Genomic DNA, 9,635 nt, shown 5'->3' on the forward strand with positions numbered 1-9,635 from the left:
CCCACCCCTCCCCATCCCGCATATCTTAACCAGCGTAACACAAAATGTCCCTATTCAGCAATAATGTACCTTTCTCAAATTGTGACTAGTTTAGCTAGCTGGATGGTATCTCCCATATCCCAAATTCATAAGGGAATTCAAACCAATTTCTTTAACAGGTTTCTCCCAATTTGAGATTGTGGTACAGTTATTTTATCTTTATGTGGCTGTGTTCAGTATTAGTTAAATTATAAAGTGCAAAAGCGTGTTAAGAGGTTCACCAAAAGTTTAGCAGAATATTCCCTGAGGAATAACAACCACAGTTCCATGTCTCCAAAACTTCAGCAATAAGTCAGATTTTATCCAGTCAATTATTTAAAAATTGTCAGTTTTTTTTATAGTTTTTTTTTAGTTTTTTTTTTAGGGTAGTAGATTTGTATCCACAGTGAATAATATGTCAACATAATAGTTCATACTGCCAATGTAGGCCTATATATACACATCAAATTGTTCCCCAGTGGGTCAAATACACCTGGTTGAAGTGAAGAGAACAATTGATAACATGCATTGGCAAGAAATGCAAGCAAGTGGCCAGACCCAACCTTCTCTCCCCACTCTTGGCAACAATTAATTCACCTTGTGACTTTAGTGAAAATAGCATAAATTCTATAATTGGAAATAATCCATATTTAACAGGAAATTGATGTTAATTTGGAATAATCTTCTCAACATTAGCAGTAAAATTGGCTTCCTCTATTAGGAATTCCTCTGAGGTTTGGCAACAAATTCAAGTCTATAGAACTTTGTTTCTGAACTTTATTCATTCGTTAGGCCTACATGCTGTACTATATACTCCAAGATCACTGGCGCATGGTAACAACCAACTGACTGCAGACCATTTCCGGTCACACATTACTCTCCATAACACAGCACCCCCTAGTCCCGTCACCTCTGGGTACAGTACTGTGTTGTCATATGCATCTATGGTACAGTTACTCTATTGTATTTGTATGTGGCTATGTTCAGTATCAGTTGAATTATAAAGGGGAAAAGCCTGTAAGGGATTCACCAAAAATTTAGCAAAATTCCTCAGGGAATATTTTGCTAACAACCACAGTTCCATGTCTCCAAATCTTCAGCAATAAGTCAGCTTTTATCCTGTCAATTTTTAAAAAATTGTCATAATCTGTTTTATTTTTATTTTATCATATTTTAGGGTAGCAGTTAATTTGTATCCACAATGAATGATATATGTCGGCCTAGCTAATAATTTACACTGCCAATGTGCCAATGCCTGTATTAAAATGACATTGTTTACCCAAGTAATGGGTGAAGTGAAGAGAAACTATTTTGTATTGCCAAGAAATTCAAAGGTGGTAGACCAGACTTTATATTCCCTTCCCAGTCTTGGCAAAATATATATTCACCTTTGCGACTTTTGTTTTGAAAAATAGCATAAATTTTGTAATTGGAAATAGTCTGTATTTAGCAGGAAAGTGATGTTAAGTTGGAATAGTTTCTCAAAATTATCAATAATTGGCTTCCACTATTAGAAATTCCTCTGAGGTTTGACAACAAATTTAAGTCTATTCACTTCACACTATAAATAAATATATATATATATTATTATGGAATAACAAGGTAATTTATGATTTAATAATTTAATTTGTTGTTGAGTATGCGTTCCTTAATGTGAAGCGCTTAGAAGCATTGTGCATGAAGCCCTATATAATAGCGACATTATTATTCACACAAGTATAAATGCAATTTAATGTAGTTGTTCATACTGACTCTTGTTTTTAAATTCATTCTTATTATCTAACAAGTTCCATTTAAAGTTCAGATTTTGTATGTACTGTACTGTAGTCCTATTAGTTCATACAGAAGCTTGAAAAAAAAGTATGTAGTTTCACGCTGACAATTTGTAAAAATATTGTATTGTAAAAACAATATTGCATCATATGCAGAATCATGTTTTTTGTGTTTTAGGGTCTCTGATTGGTAGGAGATTCAGCCAAAGGCCTGGCAAAAGCCTTAATGAGGGAATTAATGAACAATATGGGATTTTGATGATAACATTTTATGATGAGAAAACCATTATAATTTAAATAATAATACAGGAATTTATACCATGCCTCTTGCAAGGGGGACAAGGCACAATAAGAACAAATTTAATCGTACCCTTTTCAAGTAGGCCTACCCTCTTCAAACCTCTCTTTGTAAAGAGAAAAAAAGCAGATTTTCTCTAGGGCACTATAGAAATTGACATCACACATAAAAAAAAAACAATAGGGGTGTTAAAATTGAAACAAAGGGGATTAAGTGACTTATTAGGGATTGTTAAACCATGGAGTCCTAAACTAATTCCTCCATGGTTAAACAAATGTGTGTCAGGTATTCAATAAAATTGAAACAATAAGATTGTCAAAAGTGTAGACAGTGGTGTCAGTATATGAAAGGAAGTTGATTAGCTTTTTTGTATAGTTTGTATAAGTAAGGTGATATTGATTGATAAGTACATTAAGAAAAGACCACTTCCATTGGTTCAGAGTAATCAGTGACTGAAATATGGTGACGGTGGCTTATGATGTGAAAGAAATAAGAAGCAACCACTACACATTGACTTATCATTATAGATATAGACCTTAGATTGAAGTCATGTCAGAACATCAGATTTCCAACTACATCAAGTTGACTTCTAATCTTACGATTACGATGTAAATTTTGATGAAGATGAACTCATACAGAAATCTTACCGAAGAACAGAAAGTTCTGAATGGTGAGAATGAACTGGTAAGTTTTAGTTTTTAATCAAATTAATTAATTATTTTTTATAGTAATGAATTTGAAGACTAAATAAAATCATATTTACCAATACATGTACTGTTTATTAAATTTGTAGAAAATTTGATAAAGGAAAACAAGGAAGCTATATAGATGAACAGATAGATCATGAATTTAATGAAGATAAATTGACTTTACATTTGTAATCTATCGAAAACTATCAATCATATTATATAACATACAGTGATAATGTTTTTTCTGTTATTGCAGTTTGAATATTTAAATGGTATGGAAGAAGAGAAAAATAACGAGGTAGATCTTATTGTGAACAGTCTGTGTATGAAATCTGTGGACATGTCAAGCTTGTAATTGGGCATTGGCATGAGCCGTCCTCAGTTCTCGCTATTATGAACAGAGTGTTTGCTGATGGAAAAGAAACTGGACTTTGGAGTGCGTTACTAGGAACGGGAAAAAGTGAGAACGATATTCTAATGCTCCAGAAATTTACAGATCAATTATGTTGCTGAAATGTTTACTAATTGGATCAAAGCCCAATGAGGTTTGGTAAGTTTTATTCTATTATTATTATTTTGGTATAAACATAGGCATTTTCTTTCTATATCTACTCCATTAATTACTTCTTTTGTAGCAGGGTTTAATTTTCTGCTGGATATGTTAGTGCAGGAAAAAGAATTAACTTTGATCTACATTGCCAATACTGGAAGTTATCAGTTCTTGCTCTTATTGGTCCTAAACAGTAAAGAAGATTATTCCTATTATATTTTTATTCTGAGTGAATTTTGACTAAGGTAGTGGAAAACAGTCTTAATATAATATTACAGTATATCTGCTATAGTATATACTATCTGCTCTATCATTTCTGTGATTTTTACTTGTTTTTGTGTGTTTATATGTATATTTTTATGTATATTTTTATATACTTATTTTTCCTTTTTATGTGTTTGTTGAGTTAAGTTTGTACCTTTTTATTTACGAATGCACCAGTTGTCATTGAGTGCCACCAATCTAAAGGTGTAAGTTCAAATAATTAAAATAAATATTGCAAGTTTCTTGGTTTGTTAGTACACTATTCTCTCTGTCTCGATAACAGATATAGCTGGTAGACAAGTTTCCAACATTCAACTGTTTCGACAATAAAGATATGAGTAGAGAGAAATTGGCAACCGTAGATGACACAAACTGGCATTCAGATTAAACCATTGATGAAGAGTATACAGAAGCGACTGTTATATTTAACACAGTTAATGTAAGTGATTTTCTTTTTGTTATGTTTCTACTTTTCATTCGTGCTATTTTTATAAACCTATATAAAAATTGCTTGTATTTATTACCTTACCTTATGTTTATTTTTGTTTTTTGCAGTCTCAATGATCCTGAGATAGTTCACATTTAATCCGCATTTTCCTATTCACTGTTGGGTTTTTTAGCATCTTTCGACACTGATTCGTCATCCAATTGAATTCAACCTTTCGTATCGTGTTGTGTTTCATGTACCTTGATGTAATTCTAGATGGTATGGCAATCGTCAATTTTTTCTTTTATTCTTTGTTGAACCTTAAATAATGATTAAATAAGTTCCCCTTGCAAACCAATATACACTATTGCGAAATTATGGTCAGTTACTTGATAGGGCTATGCAGTCTTTTATGTCATCTTTTTATTATTTATATTTTGTGATAAGCAGATAAGAAAGCAGATAAGAGGAAATAACTGAACCTCGAATAATGTAACTATTATTTTACAGAATTCTATGCCACATTAGGGAGATTTCACAACCTTACGAGAATGATAAGGAATATGAATACGTCAGTATCTTCATTATCGTGATGCGTGCCTAAAAAAGACTTGAAAATATGCTGTACAAGCTAAATATGATTCTTGATTCATGCAAAAGGCATGAATTGCCTACATTGACAAATATGCTACTATAGGGGGAGGGTTGTCTAAACATTTGATGACAGACGTAACCACATTCGTTATCATTTTTGTAAGCTTGTGGAAACTCCATAAAAAAATAAAGCAAAACTAGTTTACCATGCTGTCATAATATTAATATTTCCATTTAAAGCCAGGCACATTTTTTCTTTTAGATATTTTGTAGAACTGATTTTTAAAAAAAGCACATTTGATGAAAAACTCGAAAGCAGTCGATGAGATACATAATTTTGAATATTTAAAAACAGAATTTTTTTTAAAAGTGCTACAGTAAATAGACTGTAAGAAACTTAACAACATTAACTAAACTGAATTATCTTAAATACACTTACATCGTTAACTGAAATACTTTTAATTGATTTTTATTTTCATTTTAAAATTGGAAATTGTATTTAAGTTTTTGAGGAAAGGGGGCGTAGCCACCATTTTTTCCACCTTTTCCCATTATGATGATTTTTCCGTTTAGCCATGTTTTGTATCAAAACTTTTTAATGAGCAAACAACCTTTTTGCCTTGAAATCCTTTGAACAATAGGTAATTTTCTATGTAGACAGAGTTAAGTAAATTTGGGGGAGCAGCCTGTTTTCCTTAAATCCCACGCTCAATAGGTAATCTTCTGTTTATCCTTTTTTGGTATCCAACATTACTTTGTAGGAACATTCTTAATCCTGAATAGTCTTTTGTGTCTGCCTTTCCCCTTTTTAGTTAAAATGGGACTCGTTAGTGTAAAAGATGATTTCAGTTGCCTTGAAATTAAACCTAAGTTGATAATCCCTAGCGATAAATCCTTAGTTTCTATGCTTTAAAACAGAGCTCAATCTAGAGTTTAAATTACTGTTTTCTTCATTTTTTAGCAGTTGAGAAGTTTGTGTGGACTCTCCTGCATCACCAATATACCTAGATGCTTCCCTAGCCCCTGTAAACTAAAAAATTCTTTTACAATAATAAATTTTATACTCTTTTTTTCTACAGTGAAAAGTTTTCTCTTCGCATCCTTAACTACCTGTTTGTCATCAACCTTAATGATTGGCCAATTTTTTACGGTACACAATAACTTTTTCATCTACTGTAATTGATGTTTACCAAATTGGTATTCATGTAGTTAGTATGTAAAGTTAGCATTCGTACCCCTGTCTTGTCGGTGTAGGCATAATTCTTAGACAAACTGTTTTATAAAATTCCCCTCCTTTATATCAGTCTCATTGGTTAACTCCCCTAGGTAGTCACCTATTAACAGGGATTCCCATTCTTTGGGTTTATTGGTGAAAATGATACCAGGGTCTGTATTGATACTGTCTGTATTGTAGTGGAGCATTCTTCTTTGCAGTTTATCTAAGATTTCGTAATGTTTAAGCCTGATATCAATGGAACCAGCACACCTTTCTTAACTAAGGGGATATGGTCATCAGTAATAGTATGTTTTATTTCAACTATGCTGTCGCTGTAAAAATTTACGTTGTTAACACACAAGGCTGGATCTGTCAGTAAATTAAAGAGGGTATATAGTTTGGTTACTTGTTATCTCTCCCTTTGCCCAAATTTTCCCCAGAAGCTATTAAACATTACTTTAGATAGGGAACGTAACAGAGGGTTATACTTAAATGTTGGTCATCCTCCCAATAATTTTCAAAGTAGATTTCCCCATCATCATCAGTTTTACACCAATCACGGCATCCCGAATCCTTCCTGACTTAGATCTTTCCTTGAAATTCTAAACACATTGGATCGATTTAATTTAGTATCTGAGTTGTACAGCTTTCTGTATCTTTTCTGTACCTACCTGTTTGGAATAGTTCCTCGGTGCAAGTACAACAAAGGGGGAAAAATAACCTATTAATTGTTTACTCTATATGGTAGTACAGGTTAAAAAAAATCTTTTGAGGGTTCAATAGAACATTTACTAATAATAACAACAAAAAAAATCCTATCAAAGTATTTCCACACAAAACCATATGGGAGGGTATCGAAATCTGGAAATACAATTCTTTTGTCGTAAAATTTATTGTATAATCTTTTTGCCTATTTACAGTATTAAAAGAGTTTCCTCCTTTTCAAGTCCCTTGTAATTTATTTGTCGTCAACCTTAATGGTTGGTCTATCTCCTACAGTGCACACTAGCTTTTTCATTTCGTCAAAGTTTACCAATTTGGTATTCATATAGTAAAGTGTAAGACCCTTAACCTTACATACTGTCTTGGCTAAGGGGATATGGTCGTCAGTAATAGTATGTTATTTCAACTATGCTGTCGCTGTAAAAATTTACGTTGTTAACACACAAGGCTGGATCTGTCAGTATATTAAAGAGGGTATATAATTTGGTTACTTGTTATCTCTCCCTTTGCCCAAATTTTCCCCAGAAACTATTAAACATTACTTTAGATAGGGAACGTAACACAGGGTTATACTTAAATGTTGGTCATCCTCCCAATAATTTTCAAAGTAGATTTCCCCATCATCATCAGTTTTACACCAATCACGGCATCCCGAATCCTTCCTGACTTAGATCTTTCCTTGAAATTCTAAACACATTGGATCGATTTAATTTAGTATCTGAGTTGTACAGCTTTCTGTATCTTCTGTACCTACCTGTTTGGAATAGTTCCTCAGTGCAAGTACAACAAAGGGGAAAAAATAATTTATTGTTTACTCTATATGGTAGTACAGGTTGAAACAAATCTTTTGAGGGTTCAATAGAATATTTGATTATAACAACAACAAAAATCCAATCAAAGTATTTCCACGCGAAACCATATGGGAGGGTATCGAAATCTGGAAATACAATTCTTTTGTCGTAAAATTTATTGTATAATCTTTTTGCCTATTTACAGTAAAGAGTTTCCTCCTTTTCAAGTCCCTTGTAATTTATTTGTCGTCAACCTTAATGGTTGGTCTATCTACTACGGTGCACACTAGCTTTTTCGTTTCGTCAAAGTTTACCAATTTGGTATTCATATAGTTAAGTGTAAGACCCTTAACCTTACATACTGTCTTGGCTGTATTAAGTTTGTAGGCATAATTGTTAGGTCCCCCTGAAACAAATTGAGTAATAAAATTCCCATGCTTTGAGTCAATTTCGTTAGTTAACTCTCCAAGATATCTCCTAACGGTGATTCCTATTCATTAGGTTTAACTGTGAAAATAGTACTGTCTGTATCATAGAAGAGGGGATAAGCTATTCTTAATTGCTTTCCATTCGTATTCCCAGATTTCGACATAATCGAATAGGGGGAGGATTTGCTTTCAGGTATTCTGACTTTCGAGTTTAAATAGGATTCAGACATTGAAATACCTGTCAAGGGATTTTTGGAATCTGGTCTATAACATTTAGGGCATCCGTGAAACAAACACCCAATAAATTTGAAAATAATTTTAGGGTCAAAAGACGCACCATAAACTCCCCCATTTCGTGCATGGTTAATATGGACAAATATTCTCGTCGTTCTCATTCTTAATTCTAATTGAACATCGAGCACCTTTCTTTGTTTTATTATACCCTTTTTTAAGTAACATTCTTTAAGACTACCGCCACCAATTGGCCTAGGAATATGAAGGATGTTAATTCAAAGGTCATCCCCACTAAAATATTCATGTGGGATTGTAGAACTTCGGGCGTTAGGTGCTCCCTCAAACAAAATGGTAAAGAATGTCTAATCCATTTGCTTTTATAACTAACTTACTTAACCATAGAATGTCTATAACATAATCAAAAATCCTAATAATTGTTGGTATAATTTCTAATATCATAAAATTACCTAAACCTACTAAAGTAACTAAATAATCTCTAGCAAATAAATTAAATTTCTTATTATACTTATCACTAAGTTTCGTAATATGACACAGTTCACTGACATTAAAATTTTTATTACCCCTGTTTCCCTCCTGCTCATCATCATCATCATCTTCAGATTCATTATAGGGTCTCTTTTTTCCGTTGTTAGGCTACAAAAAAAATAAATAAATATAAAAATTAGTTTATACAGTGTATTTTAACGGGGATAAATAAAACAAATAACCTCTGATCTTTCTTCCGCATGATTATTAAATTTTTTTTGCGATCTTCCATTCCTAGCCGACCGTGTTTTAATATTTCAAAAACGGCGAGTTTGCATGCAATTCTTATATCTTCTTCTGTTACAAATACCCTATTTCTCGGGAAATGACGTTGAATAGGTTTATGTAAAGTGTATGTGTCTTGTCTGCTTAACCATTCTTGAACTTGCTTTTTAGTTATGTTTAATTCATTTTTCACGTTCTGATAAAGTCGATCTGCACCTCCAAAACTGCCTGGATATTTCGGATCGTAATATTCTTTTCTCAACTTCTCATCCATACTCATTTTCTTTCACTTGCACTAATGAAAAATTCACTTGATAAAAGAAATGTTTGGAATAGATTTTCTTAATTCTGAAAAGAGTGGCTGGTATTCACCGTAACACCATAAAATATTATCAAACGGTTTATCGAAATATTTATTTTGTATCAATTTCTTTACAAATACTGACTTTCCAGACCCTGTAGGACCACTTATAACTGCAGTGAATTAACGTCTTGAATTAGTAATAAAGTCTTTTGTAGCCGATACTTCTCTCGGCTCTGTATTTCTGTCTCCAAAATTCAGCCATTTCCGGACCAGGAGCATAAGTAGACACATATGGTTCGTTGTCCCAATTTTCCTAACATTCCTGCTCGTGCTTATCTTTATAAAAGTTAGGAACTACGTGCATTGTTGAATAAATACAAGTTGTCATTTCGAATGGTCCATTGTATCTAATACTGCATGAATTTAAGTGGTTGCTAAAGTTTTCTTCTGGTATATTTATATGCGCCCCATTGAATGGACATAAAAAACCATTCTCGTCTCTTAATTTAAATCGATAATTCCTCCTCGCAAGGGTAATCAAAAACTCCCTATACTC

The 9,635-nt window shown here is 32.7% G+C and overlaps 1 long non-coding RNA gene across 1 annotated transcript; it reads left to right on the top strand.

Moving 5' to 3' along the window:
• The first annotated feature begins 2,540 nt into the window (after nucleotides 1-2,540).
• Nucleotides 2,541-5,578, top strand: LOC117102321. The gene is made up of 4 exons (XR_004444395.1): nucleotides 2,541-2,772; nucleotides 3,034-3,327; nucleotides 3,875-4,030; nucleotides 4,147-5,578. It is a non-coding gene; the product is annotated as an uncharacterized LOC117102321 (long non-coding RNA).
• Nucleotides 5,579-9,635: the final 4,057 nt, after the last annotated feature.

The sequence above is a fragment of the Anneissia japonica genome, unplaced genomic scaffold (genome assembly GCF_011630105.1).
Source record: "Anneissia japonica isolate Jap-2015-1 unplaced genomic scaffold, ASM1163010v1 scaffold30322_len14859_cov142, whole genome shotgun sequence".
Taxonomy (NCBI): domain Eukaryota; kingdom Metazoa; phylum Echinodermata; class Crinoidea; order Comatulida; family Comatulidae; genus Anneissia; species Anneissia japonica.